Below are 14795 nucleotides of genomic sequence, written 5' to 3'. Positions count from 1 at the left end.
TACTAGTAGCCAACGTGTTAACAAGAACAGAGGGTGGTAAAGTTCCTGTGCGTGTTATGAACTCAAGTGAGAAAGCTATCAGACTTACCCCAAGATGCAGAGTGGCAGTTGTATCCAAACCACATGAGGTGTTACCTAAAGAGATGCTGGAGTTTGAAGAGAAGAATGAAACACTGCATGTCAAACAGGTGATACACATTCAAGCAGATGAAGTTTCTGAAGAATTTCCAGTACCTGTCCAGGTAAACATTGGAAGCCTTACACCCACACAGAACGAAGAACTAAGGAAGTTGTTAACAAAATACAGAGACGTATTTTCGAAGAGCGACAATGACTATGGGTACACACAAGCAGTGAAGCATGACATCCCCACTGGTGATGCTCCTCCAATCAAACAGAGACACAGACGAGTACCACCACAAGTGTTTCAGGAATTCAGAAGGCATGTCCAAGATCTTGTGTGCCAAGGCATACTTAAGAAAAGTTCAAGTCCGTGGGCGTCACCAGCTGTGATCGTCAAAAAGAAGGATGGCAGTGTACGTTTCTGCTGTGACTACAGGAGATTAAACCAAGTCACATGCAAAGATGCATATCCACTTCCAAGAGTGGAAGAGTCCCTAGATGCTCTGGGGAATGCTCAGCTCTTCTCCACACTAGATCTGACTGCCGGCTATTTCCAAGTTGCTGTAAGTGAAAAAGACTGTGAGAAGACAGCCGTCACTACTCCATTTGGACTTTATGAATGGACACGTATGCCATTCGGGCTGTGCAACGCTCCGGCCACCTTCCAGCGGCTTATGGGGGTGGTACTTGGTGACCTAACATTCGATGTGCTCTTGATTTACCTTGATGATATCATCGTGTTTTCCAGAGATTTCCAGAGCCACTGTGAACGACTAGAGCTCATCCTTGGTCGACTACGACAGCACGGATTAAAGTTGAAACCGAGCAAATGCTTCCTCCTGCGATCTGAAGTGAAATTTCTGGGTCATTTAATCTCCTCAGAAGGAATCAAGGTTGATGATGAAAAAGTGAGTGCCCTAGATACGTGGCCGGTACCCAAGAGTGTAACAGAAGTGAGACAGTTAATTGGATTCACAAGCTATTACAGGCGATTCGTACCAAACTTTGCTCAAACAGCAAAACCATTGCATGCACTGATGGGCGGTAAGACCAAAAGGAAGCCTAGTGAACCATTCTTCTGGAGTAGCGAGTGCCAAGCTGCATTTGAAAAGCTGAAACAGTGTCTGATGTCTCCACCGGTGCTTGCATACCCCAGTTTTAGTGTCCCATTCATCCTCACTACTGATGGAAGCCGCCAGGGCCTCGGAGCTGTGTTAGGCCAAAAGCAGGGGGGAGTTGAGAGAGTTATCGCCTTTGCAAGCAGGGGTCTAAGAGGGTCAGAGAGAAATGATAAGAATTACAGTGCGTTTAAACTGGAACTACTGGCACTTAAATGGGCTGTAACAGAAAAGTTTAAAGAGTACCTCATGTTTTCTAAGTTCACGGTGGTGACTGATCACAATCCTCTGCGGTATCTGGGGACGGCCAATCTCGGGGCTGTCGAGCAGCGCTGGGCGGCGCAGTTGGCAGAGTTCAATTTCGAAGTTCTGTACAAGCCGGGTCGACTGAACACAAATGCTGATGCCCTGTCGAGGTTACCTGCCAAGGAAGAACCCGAACGAGATGACACCGAAAAGGATTTTATCCGAATCAGTTCTCAGGAGGTGCACGCATGTTTGTGGCCAGCTCAAGAGATCAAGAAGGACGAAGTTGGAGTTCAGCTAGCTGTTCAAGCATCGGTCAGGGAAGTAGTGAGTGGTTACAGCTGGGATGAGATCATGAAACTGCAAAAGGATGACCCTGTGATAGGTCCAGTATATGACGCCGTCTCTAGAAACAAAAGACCAAGCTCAGCAGGACAACGTAGTATGACTCAAGAGTTGAAGAAACTCTTCAGAGACTTTGACCGTTTTCAGCTGAATCGTGGAGTGTTGTTTAGATGTATTTATGACCCAAGAGATGCAGAAAAGATTAGCCAGCTGGTTGTTCCGGATCCCTTGCGGCGAGTAGTTTACGTCTGTCAGCACGAGCACGGAGGTCATTTTGGTGAAAGAAGTACCCTAACGTTAATGAGAAGGAGTTACTATTGGCCCAACATGTCTAGAGATGTTCAAGGATGGACGGGACAGTGTAAGCGATGTACACTTGCAAAGGATGTCTTTCCAAGAATCAGAGCCCCAATGACATGCAGTAACGTTACCGCTCCATTAGAGGTTCTGGCAATGGACTACACCCAGCTGGAGATGTCATCTGGAGGATATGAGAATGTGCTGGTACTGACGGACATGTTCACCCGATTTACTGTTGCTGTTCCAACAAAGAACCAAACAGCAAGTACTACTGCTAAGGCCCTCATCAAACATTGGTTTGTTTACTACGGATGTCCTGCCCGTTTACACTCAGACCAAGGAAGATGTTTTGAGGCACATGTGATCAAGGAACTCTGTAAAGTGTACAGTATTGGAAAGAGTCGTACAAGTCCGTACCACCCTCAAGGAAACTCACGATGCGAGAGGTTCAACCGTACCATGCACGATATGCTAAGAACGCTGACCCATGAAAGAAAAAGAGACTGGAAGACTCATCTACCAGAACTGGTGATGGCGTACAACAACCATGTTCACTCATCCACGGGATATTCCCCCTTTTATTTGATGTTCGGGAGAGATGCACGCCTTCCGCTGGATGTGTTGGGTGGAAAGGATTTAGAGGAAAGTGATGCTGAAAACCTGGATGAATGGGTGAGGAATCATCACGAGAGACTGAAAACTGCAGTAAAAGTTGCAAGTGAAGTCAATCAAGAGACTGCGAAGAGACGCAAGAGGGTGTATGACCGCAAGTCTGCTGGAGCGCTTGTAAGGCCTGGTGACCGCGTTTTGGTTCGCAATCACAGACACAGAGGCAGGAACAAAATCCAAGACAAGTGGGAGCACACAACTTACATAGTAGTAAAGCAGAATCATCCAGACATCCCTGTATTCACTATCAGACCTGAGAGAGGGGGGACAGCTAGAGTAGTACACAGAGATCAGATTAGGCACTGCACATTTCCTTTGTTTTCACCTACTGCACCTTGTACATCCAGAAAACAAGCCACAGACCAGTCAGATTCTGAATCCGAATTCCCAGATCTTATTTGTGTTCCAGTCACTCCACTTAGACTTAACCGAGATGAAGGGGTGGGTCAGGTTGGAGCAGATGATGTAGATCTAGAAGGGGATATAGTGCAAGAACCTGAAAATGTAGCCAGAGAAATTGAGTTACAAAATGTTTCAGATGATGCTGATGTTTCTGAGGTTGATTGTCAAGACTTACCTGAGCTTAGGCGTTCGCAGAGGAAAACCCGTGGTAATTTACCTTTCAGATACAGAGATGACTATGTGGTTAAAAAGTCATGAAACGTGTAAAGAATTTAATTGAGATTTTAATGACGAATCTGTTTAAAGTTGAAAAGTGTTTATCTGTTTAAAAGGTTGAATATTTGTATTGCACTACCTAAATGTATTGTTTTGTGTTTCAGATGTGAGCCAATTGGAGATGTCAATGGCATGGCAGGGTTTAGCAGGGGGGAATGTAATGGTAATCATTTTGAATATATTTTTTAGGGTACTCTTATTTTGGCGAGTGGTCTATTTTCTTGGCGCGTGCGGTGAATGTAGCGGGGTGAGACGAAGGAGAGCGCGGTATGTGTGTCTGACAAAGAAGAGAGTGCCGTGTCGCGATTGTGAAGCTTGCTCGATAAAGTTGTTTTAATTAAAGATTATCGAGGCTTTGAGTAAAGAGCGACAGCAGACAGCACTAAGTGAACGTGTGAACAGTGACTCGCGTTTGATTTTGCGTAAGGCAGTTTTGTTCCATTATGTGTTGGCTGTGAGAGTAACGCAGTGACATATTGTGAAAACCACGAAAGCTGTGAGTACGTTTAAAGTGCAAACCCCGTTTGATTTTTGCTATCCAGAGACTCGTTACATGTCTTTTTGCACTTTTTGTGTTTTGATCGACACGTGTGGTCGAGTTAATAGCTCAATTGGACTGTTCACGTGTAATTAATTTCCCGCACGAGTCAGAGCACGTGAGATTGAGATCGCTGTAGTAACTAGTACACAGTACGCACTTAAGGAAGAGACATAACTTTTTCTGCTGATTCCAGAGTGAAGATTGTTTTTACCCTGCCATTCAAGTGACATCTCCGTTTGATTCATCTGCAAGTTGATTTTCTTTTGAGATAGTTTGTCTGTGAAACAGATTAGACAAAAGTGAGTGTATTTTTGAACTTGCACACTTCAATAAGGGATCTTCAGTTTATTGCAACGCACCCCACGTCCAGACAACGCACTCGAATTCATCGTTCTACGAACTGTTCTCCTTTATTTTTCAGTGACTGAACTGATAAACGGTGAACTGTGAGTAAACCTTTAAAAGTGTTATTCAGATGGGAAATTTGATGGTATGTTTATGTTTGTTGTTTTCAAAGGTGATTGTTTGAAGGTGATCTTTTGGAAAAGTGATAGTTTGTGGGTATACAAATTGACATTGACAAATTGAAGTTCTATAAGGGATTTGTTATACCACAAGTAAAAAAAGTTTACAACTTCAGTGTTAAAAGTGTGGCTGTGAATTCAAAAGACAACACAAAGACTGTAAATGACTTTATTTTATTCTTTATTTAGACAGAAGACATAACCAATCATAAGAAATCTAAAAGAATAAATTTGTTTTAATTGTTTTTTTTGCTCTTATTTACAGTGTATCTTTTCATTGAGGGCTGCTGGGGAGTGGCGAAAGTCTCGCTTACTTTATTAGATCTGGGGAGGGAGGAGCATAACACACTGTGTTCTTACATATGCAATTTCTCTTCAGGAAGCCACCGTGTGACATTATCATACCTGAAGCCTACCCTTGTCAATCTTTAGATTTCTCACACAATAAAGTAAGAAACAACATACACACATTAGTGTGTAACGAGGCTAAAACGTTTGGGGAGCGAGGACCAAGATCCTTTCGTTGTCCAAACTTCCAGAGCAGTCATAGTTAATTTTCCCCACATGACGGGCTAAATCCCCCGTTACACTTGCAGACTTGTATTAAATTCAGGTAAATCGAGGTGCAAGGAAACCAGAGATTAAGGAGGTGATTATTACACATTTGCTAGAACGTTGCGTTTTGTCTACGGAAAGTGAAGGTGAAGAGGGTGTTGCAATTCAAATGTCGGCTTCCTTAGACGAGGGGACGGTTCCCAAATCTGCGGAGCTGTTAATCCTTTGTTGGCAATCAGATTGAAAGAGCTGGAGTTGGAATTGGGCAAGCAGCAATACCAGAGTCAACTGTTGCAAGTATTGCCATTGATGAACTATTTTTTAAGTAGTCATTCCTAAAACGTTTCGAGAAGAAGTGTTGAGTGTAGCTCATGACCATGAACTTTCTGGTCATATTGGTGTTCGGAAAACTTACGATAATTTATTGAAACATTTCTTCTGGCCAGCGATGAAATCTGAAGTTTAAAAGTTCTGTAAGTCATGTCATGCCTGTCAACTAGTGGGCAAGCAAGATGGAACTTCTAGATTCTGTACAGATTATAGGAAAGTTAACGCACTAACTAAGGCTGATTCTTATCCCATGCCGCGCATGGAGGATTGTGTAGATCGGGTAGGAAATGCTAAGTTTGTGACCAAACTTAATTTATTAAAGGGTTATTGGCAGGTGCCCCTCACAGAGCGTGCATCTTAGATTTAAGCTTTTGCTACCCCTGATGTATTTGTAGAGTATAAGGTAATGCCATTCGGACTTAGAAACGCGGGAGCTACGTTTCAAAGGCTGATGTCTCGTGTGTTATCCGACATTTCAAATTGCGAAGCGTATTTGGACGATGTTGTTTGTTATGATGATTCTTTTGAATATCATCTTAGAACCATAGATAAAGTGTTCAAATGCTTATCTGATGCTAATCTCACTTTGAATTTGGCTAAGTGTGAGTTCGGTTGTGCCACCGTTACATACCTTGGTAAAGAAGTTGGAAATGGTCAAGTTCGTCCTCTGAATTCAAAAATTCAAGCTATCCTTGATTTTCCAGTTCCTAAGACCAGAAGGGAACTGAGGCGATTCCTCGGTATGACTGGTTATTACAGATGTTTCTGTAGAAATTTCTCTATTGTGGCTAGTCCTCTCACAGGATTACTTCGAAAGGCTGTATCGTTTAAGTGGTCTCCAGAATGTCAGTCTGCATTTGAAGCATTCAAAACTCTACTTTGTAGTGCCCCTGTACTGGTTGCCCCTCATTTTGGGAAACCATTCATGTTGGAAGTGGACGCTAGTGGTACAGGCGTTGGCGCTGTTTTGTTACAGACTGGAGAAGACCAATTGAATCATCCGATCGGTTTCTTCTCAAAGAAATTTCTGAAGCATCAGATGAATTATAGCACGATAGAAAAAGAAGCTTTAGCTTTGATTTTCAGTTTACAACATTTTGAAGTGTACCTTGATTCTTGTGAACATCCTATTACTGTGTTTACTGACCATAACCCTTTGACTTTCATTCAGCAAATGTCAAATGCAAATCATCGTTTGATGCGATGGTCCTTGATTTGTCAAGGTTACAATTTAAAGGTATGCTACAAGAAAGGTGTGGATAATGTTATTGCTGATTCACTGTCATGTGTAAATTGGTTAAACATTGTATGTTTTATTTTTATGGATGGGGGTGTTATGACCTGGAGAACTTTGTGCATAATGCTATATTGTTGCCTGTGTTTTGCTTTGTCTAATAATCCAGGTAAATTTTGCTTTGGATAATCCCCAAATCCAGGTGTGAAAAACATGTTGCTTTTCCAAAAAGACTCATGACTGTATTAGATCAAAAGTGTGTTTCTACTAAATACTGAGCAAAGGGTCTGAATACTCAGGACCATGTGATATTTCAGGTTTTCTTTTTGAATAAATCTGCAAAAATGTCAACAATTCTGTGTTTTTCTGTCAATATGGGGTGCTGTGTGTACATTAATGAGACAAAAAATTTACTTGATGATTTTAGCAAATGGCTGCAATATAACAAAGAGTGAAAAATGTAAGGGGGTCAGAATACTTCATTTTAATTAATTTTGGTACGAAAGTGAATCATGGTTTGTTCGTGTAATCGTTCGTACGCAGGTACAAATTTGTGTGTATGCATGCTAAGTGAATGAGACCCATTGATTTTAACAAGAGAAATAAAGCACAGGTGCACACAGCTGAATGATATCTTACTGTCATGTAGAGCTCTTTTCTCTTCAGACACGACTGTTAGAGAGAAAAACTGATTGTGAAATTGAATATTCTTGATTTGTGCTATTGAAAGAAAGAGAGACTGAATCTCACCTTCGTCTAGCTCTTTTTCTTCCTTAGGACTGCCACCTGCAATAAACAATAGAAATACTAATTTGTACATTAGAAAGTGATATTAGTAGACCTAAATGTTAAGAAGTTCCCCCTGTAATAAAACCCTAGGTTTTTATTTGATACAGTGGCTAAATTAACCAAAAATAAATCGTCAGCAACTTCTGATTCTGTATACCAGCATAGCAGTGATGAATTTATGAACTATTTCACAAATAAAATCCAAGATATTAGAGAAAAAATTATAACTATGCAACCAGAAGTGAAACCCGCTGAACAAACGACTAACTACATCGCCCCTAAGGAAAAATGTGATTATTCTCTACTATAGATCACAATGAACTCTCTAAAATCATTAGATCATCTAAATCAACTGCATGCATGCTAGACCCTATACCTACAAATCTACTGAAAGAGATTCTCCCAGAAATCATAGATCCTCTACTTAGCATTATTAACTCATCTCTGACATTAGGACATGTACCTAAAGCGTTTAAGGTGGCTGTTATAAGGCCCCTTGTCAAAAAAAACCATCTCGACCCTGAAGAACTAGTTAACTACAGACCTATTTCGAATCTACCTTTCTTATCTAAAGTTCTGGAAAAAGTAGTCTCTACTCAAATATGTTCCTTCCTCCAAAGGAATGAGATTAATGAAGATTTCCAGTCTGGATTTAGAGCACATCACAGTACAGAGACTGCTCTGATTAGAGTTACAAATGATCTACTTATGGCGTCTGACCGAGGTTGTATCTCCTTATTGGTGCTGCTAGATCTTAGTGCTGCACTCGACACCATTGACCACAGCATGCTCCTACATAGACTCGAATAGGATGTCGGTATTAAGGAAATAACTTTGAAATGGCCTAGATCGTATTTATGCAACCGTTTTCAATATGTAGCAATAAACAATGAGGTATCACGCAAATCGCAAGTCAGGTACGGTGTACCACAGGGCTCAGTCTTAGGGCCTATGCTCTTCATCTTATATATGCTACCTCTAGGAGATATAATAAAGCAACACAAGGGAAAGCTTTCACCGTTGTGCTGATAATACGCAACTTTATATTTCCTCGAAGCCTCATGAAATACAGCAATTCCATTGATTAGTGGAATGCATGGTCGATATAAAAAAGTGAGTGAGTAGCAATTTTTTATTACTGAACTCGGACAAAACTGAAGTGTTACTTATTAGACCGAAAACCGCCATACGTAACAACCAAGAATACTGCTTAACTATTGATGGATGTTCCATAAAACCCTCATCTTCAGCTAAGAATCTTGGCTTTATATTCGATAGTACTCTGTCATTTGAGAACCAGGTCGCCAACACCTGTAAAATAGCTTTTTTCCATCTTAAAAATATAGCTAAACTACGTCATATGCTGTCACCATCAGATGCAGAAAAGCTAATTCATGCCTTTATGACATCAAGACTAGATTACTGTAATGCACTATTAGGTGGTTGCCCTGCAGGCCTATTACAAAAACTCCAACTGGTCCAAAATGCGGCAGCTCGAGTTCTTACACGTACAAAAAAGTATGAGCATATTAGCCCGGTTCTGTCAACCTTGCACTGGTGCACCTTGCACTACAGTACATAATCTCTCTTTTATGTTTGCCGTCAGATTATGGCAATAATGTATCATTGATACACAATCTGACATGAAAAACAATGAAGTTGACAAATAAACCACAATTGTGTCCTATGATGTAACAGCAAAAACTTATGCTATTTTGTGTAAATATAAATAATTACAATATAAACGTTTTATTTTATTGTGCATTCCAATTAATATAAATCAATCTGCGGTTGGTTCGTTTCGATTAAAGCCATAATAACTCAAAAACATACCGCTAAATAACAATAAAACACAATAAAAACGTGATAACATCATAAAAACATGATTTGAAAAAGTATTCTTCATGTTATAATATATTTTTATAAAATTATATATTATTTGTAAACTACCTATAAAGGTTTCACAAACACAAAAACTGATATTAGAAAGTCATTGCTGAGTGTACATCTTAATGAATACAACCTCATAAGAAATGTATAAACGCAGCCTTATAGAATGGATTCTGGGATTTCAGTCCTCCTTAGAGGTAAAATGGGATGATGGTCTAAGTGTGTTTACAGAATCACTTTAAAGTTTACACCACATGACTACTATGATGTTTAAAAAATAGTGCCGCTATTGGTTTGAGTTTGATGCCTTCAAGATCCATTATTAACCAGAGAGAAGCATACTATTCAGTGTTTAATGGTTAATGGATTATAATTTAGACTAGAGTTTACGGTGTCCAGTGTTTTTAGTAAACATGAAGAGGGATATACTGCAGATTTCAGAGGGGTTAAGATAAAAGCACTGCTCCACAACAAAGGATCAAACCATCTTGTCTAAAAAATACAAACATGATTTCTTAGCTGTTTGCGCACATTACAGAAACTTACAGATCTTATTATCCTTACTTAAGTAAAAGACTATAATACTTACATTTTTTGTAGAAATAAAGAAATATACACAGCACCACCACCACAGCCACAGCCACTGCAATAACTTTAACAAGATAAGACATAATCATTATTAACACAGGTCTTATCTGAATGTCATAATAAAACAACAGCACATTTTAGAGAGTAACAGATTCAGATTTGATTAGTCCAGTGTAGACACAATGTTATTCTATTGCACACTTTTCTGAGCTCATAAATTTGAAATAAATGCAGTGTTGTTGATAGGACATTTTCTAGACTGTCTGCTTATGTTACATTATGTTTTCATAAATACGGTTCACTTATTTAATGAGGCAAACATTTACCAACGGTTTATTTGTTGACTGAGACAGCGAGGGGAACACAGCTGACTTTAACAAAAATGCTGCCGCAATTTTTTACACAAACATTATTAGACGTTCACCAACGAATAAAAAGTTGACTTAAAGGGAAACCTGACCACAATAGCAGAATAAAAGTCACTTAAGTAGTCATTCAGTATGAATCTTGACAGTGATGGGTGCTGATGAACAGTGTTGTAGTGTTGGAGGATGAATTGGACAAAACACAACTGATGTTTTCCTCCTGACAATCCACTTCCAGAGATAGATTGTTAATATCAGAAACACAGATGCTGGAGATTAAATTGTGGTTTTTGTACCAGGAGAGAGTCTGTCCCCGGGACCCATTCTTCACTGAACAGGACAGCACACATTGTGGGTTTGATGAATTTTTAGGCCAGTCCGCGGTGATGACAGGATCAGGCAGATGAGCTGAGAAACACATGAGAAGAAAAGTTAAACATTTGTTTGGTTAAATGAAATGAAATGCGGGAAAGAAAGAACAATTTGACATGTAAAGTGTCTTATCTTCAAATGAACAAATGAGAATTTTAGTTTTTGTTAGCATTTGGAAATATTGAAGATTCATCTCTTATTTAGGAAACTAAATACGACATTGTTCTACGTAAATAACGTAATATTTTAGGTCATTTACTTACCATGGACTTTAACGTAGTAAGATTTCCACGATGCTTGACCATTGTCTCCGAAAGTCTGCCGTGTGTATTTTCCGGAGTGTTCAGGGCTGATGTTTATGATGCTGAGATATCCAGTCTTACTGTCCAGTAGTACTTTGTCTTTGAATAAGTCGTTATCCTTATAGGATATATGATTGTACCTATTCTGAGCTATTTCACATCCTTCATAAAACCAAATTATCCGCTTTAACTCAAGACCACCATTCATGTGTAAAGTAGCATTATCTCCCTCCATCACAGACACTTGCTCCACTTCATCTGTTTCAACACCAAACGCACCTGAAGAAGAGATTCAAGAATAGATACTTTGCTATTATACTCCCAATACAAACCGTGTACATTTTTGAAGGAAATGTTTTCAAGAAAAAAACTATTCTAGCATTATTTACTGTATGCTGTCAATGTTTCTATAGACGTGAAAAGAAAGATTCAACAATAAAAATTTCCATAAAACAACATGGACCATCTCTGTCCAAAGTGTACACTAGTATACGGCACATCTTGTGATGGTCCTTATTCACATTAACATTTAGTAGTATTTGTGTCCTTTAGTGAACTTGAGAAGTACAAAAAAAGATTGTTTAAAATAAAGTACAAAAATACAACTTGATTAAAAATAGTGAAAGGAATAGAAGAGAATTGAACATCTACCTTTTTATGTCCATTAACATATTTTCATTACAGTATCAAACTACACTAGGCTGCCAAAGTAACTAATATAGGCTATAGTGATTAAGTAATTGAACTAACTCCAAAATTCTGATTTTTTAGACCTTTTCAGAACACCAGCTTAATTGTGAGAGTTCACACAGACAGCCCCCTGTAACAAACACAAAACCTTCTTCACTCAGCTTGTTTTCCAGACCCGTTAACTCCATATGTCTCCTTTTGTTTCAACAGTCATCAGATTGGTTAGATTAGATGTAGTGAAGGTAACATTTCCGAATCTAGGAGTTTGTACACTGCTATCATGTCCTGAACTGTACCAGCCTCACTCTTGCGCTTCAGAAAGTTTTTTGCAACTAATACTTCCTCTGACACTCTGGTCCAAACGCCAGGGCTTCAAGGCAAGGCAAGGCAAGTTTATTTGTATAGCACATTTCATACACAATGGCAATTCAAAGTGCTTTACATAGAAGAAATTAAAAATATCCATTTGATAAAACAGTTAAGAAATAAGAAAAATAAAAGTAACCAGTTAAGAATAAAAAATAAAATAACATAGTTTAGAAGAAATTAGAAAAATAGAAATTAACCAGTTAAGAATAAAAATAAAATAAAATATAGTTTAGAATAGATATAATATAAAGTAAAATAAAGTACAGCACAGTCGGACGGTCAGAGGCACAGTGGCACATTTATCAAATGCAAAGTTAAACAGATGTGTTTTGAGTCTGGATTTGAATGTGGCTACTGTGGGAGCACATCTGATCTCTTCTGGAAGCTGGTTCCAGCTGCGGCTCACATAATAGCTAAATGCAGACTCTCCTTGCTTGGAGAGAACCCTTGGTATTTCTAGCTGATGCGATCCTAATGACCTGAGTGTTCTTTTGGGTCTGTATTCAATGAGCATATCTGCAATGTATTGAGGTCCTAGGCCATTGAACGATTTATATACCAGTAATAAAACTTTAAAATCTATCCTATATGTAACTGGTAGCCAGTGTAAAGACCTGAGGACTGGTGTGATATGATCATATTTTCTGGTTCTGCTCAGAATCCTTGCCGCAGCGTTCTGTATGAGCTGCATCTGTCTTATGGTCTTTTTGGGGAGGCCAGTAAGGAGTCCATTACAATAATCCACCCTGCTGGTGATGAAAGCATGCACTAGTTTCTCTAAGTCTTGACTGGAAACAAAGCATCTAATTCTTGCAATATTTTTCAGATGATAGTATGCTGATTTAGTTATTGCTTTGACATGACTACTGAAGCTAAGGTCTGACTCTAGAGACACACCGAGATTCCTGACTTGATTTTTGTGTGTCATCTGCATAGCTGTGGTAAGCAATTTGGTTATTTCTCATTATTTGGCTCATTGGGAGCATGTACAGGTTGAATAGGAGAGGCCCAAGAATTGAGCCTTGGGGGACTCCGCATGTCATGGATGTCCACTCAGACTTATGGTCACCTTTACTCACATAATAACCTCTTGCTTCTAGGTATGACCTGAACCATTTTAGGACTATCCCAGAAAGCCCCACCCATTTTTCGAGCCTCTCTATAATTATGTTGTGATCGACCGTGTCAAATGCAGCACTGAGGTCGAGTAGGACCAGCACGGATAATTTGCCTGAATCAGTACTTGAGCGAAGTACTTCATGTTTCTATGACGCCTGACCAGAAAAGGTGCACGTCACGTCATGTTTACATGACTCCCGATTGTTAAAATAAGTATCAAATTAACGATAAACTTTAACAACAGAGACACACGTACGCACCACACAGGTTCGCAGTTTATTTGTGACGCTGCTGTTTTTGTTTCACGCTCTAGCAGTTAATAAACAGAACTGCATGCGTCTTGGGGAAGAACATATTAACCGGCGCTACTTCTTTCCGTTTATGATTCTGGACGAGTCCTGTGCTACTCCACAGCGGCGGCGACCCGCTGGACTAAAATAGTCCGAAAATAAACACCTGTTATAGGTGTACCATGGTGATTCAGGATACTAACTCCAGTACTCACCGATATGGTTTCGGAATCGGAACAACTCTAGGTAAAAGGAAAGAAGTGTGAGACAGCTTCGGATAACACATCAAGATGGAATTATGCTTAGGGCACCGAAATGGCTAGCAGCGGCCCTGTTCACACTGCCTGTGTAAACCATAATGTCTCCGGATCTGAATCCTTAGTTTACTCATTTCAACCTTAAACATGGCATGACTCAGTCAATATTTAATATTTCACAGATGTCATGAACATTTTCATAGAATGTTTGTTTGCATTGTGTAGGTTGATTGTACACCAGTAATTTTGGTTGGTTTTCACAGACCGGATCACATATTATCATGGTTTGGTTCATCTTAGTATTGGTTTGGTGGCTCCCTCCCCTCTCTTCAGACTGTACACCAGAAGCAGATAACATGCAAAAACAATCACCACAGACTCCATTTACTCTGACCCCTGCTCACTAGCCAACCACAAGATAAATAATACAAAAAACACAATGGCCCGGCTTCACTGACACTTCTAAGCTAAAGCCAGGACTAGGTATTAGGCAAGCTACGTAAATATGCTAATTTAACGTAGTAAAGACATTGCTGTTTGAATCTTGAGACAAAATAAGAGGATATGTCATTGCAAGTTATTTTCAGCTTAGACGGCTCAAACTTGCATTTTAGTCTGGAAATAGGCTTAAAGGGATAGTTCACCCAAAAAATGAAAATTCTGTCATCGTTTACTCACTTTCAGGATGTTCCAAATCGGTTTTAATGTCTTTGTTTTGCTAAAACAAAGGAAGGTATTTGTAAGAATAGATCTCATCCCCATTGACTCCAATAGTATTTATTTTCTCTATTATTGCAGTAAATGGGGGATGAGATCTGTTTGGTTACTGACATTCTTACGAAACAAAGACATTTACACAGGTTTGGAACTAGAGAGTGAGTAAATTATGACAGAATGTTTATTTTTGGGTGAATTATCCCTTTAAGCCTTGTCTGTGAAACCGGGCATAAATGATACTGAGATAAATAAAAGGAAATCATTTTTGGGAGTTGATGGACCTCTATGGTTTATAAAACAGAGATGTCAAACTCAGAGTGGATCAGCGTCCAGCAGAGTTTAGCTTCACATTCAATATATGTTTGCACGGTTAGACCTTTTTCC

At 39.4% G+C, this 14795-nt stretch overlaps 1 long non-coding RNA gene across 1 annotated transcript; it reads right to left on the bottom strand.

Moving 5' to 3' along the window:
- Positions 1-4795: 4795 nt before the first annotated feature.
- LOC306903101 lies at positions 4796-9998 on the bottom strand. Its single transcript, XR_013787513.1, has 3 exons — positions 9932-9998; positions 7414-7449; positions 4796-7335 (listed from the first exon to the last, which is right to left on the bottom strand). It is a non-coding gene; the product is annotated as an uncharacterized lncRNA (long non-coding RNA).
- Positions 9999-14795: the final 4797 nt, after the last annotated feature.

Source organism: Barbatula barbatula, assembly GCF_947034865.1.
Source record: "Barbatula barbatula genome assembly, chromosome: 13".
Taxonomy (NCBI): domain Eukaryota; kingdom Metazoa; phylum Chordata; class Actinopteri; order Cypriniformes; family Nemacheilidae; genus Barbatula; species Barbatula barbatula.
Note: the sequence above shows the minus strand (reverse complement) of the source record. Positions and strands in the feature narration are given on the sequence as shown.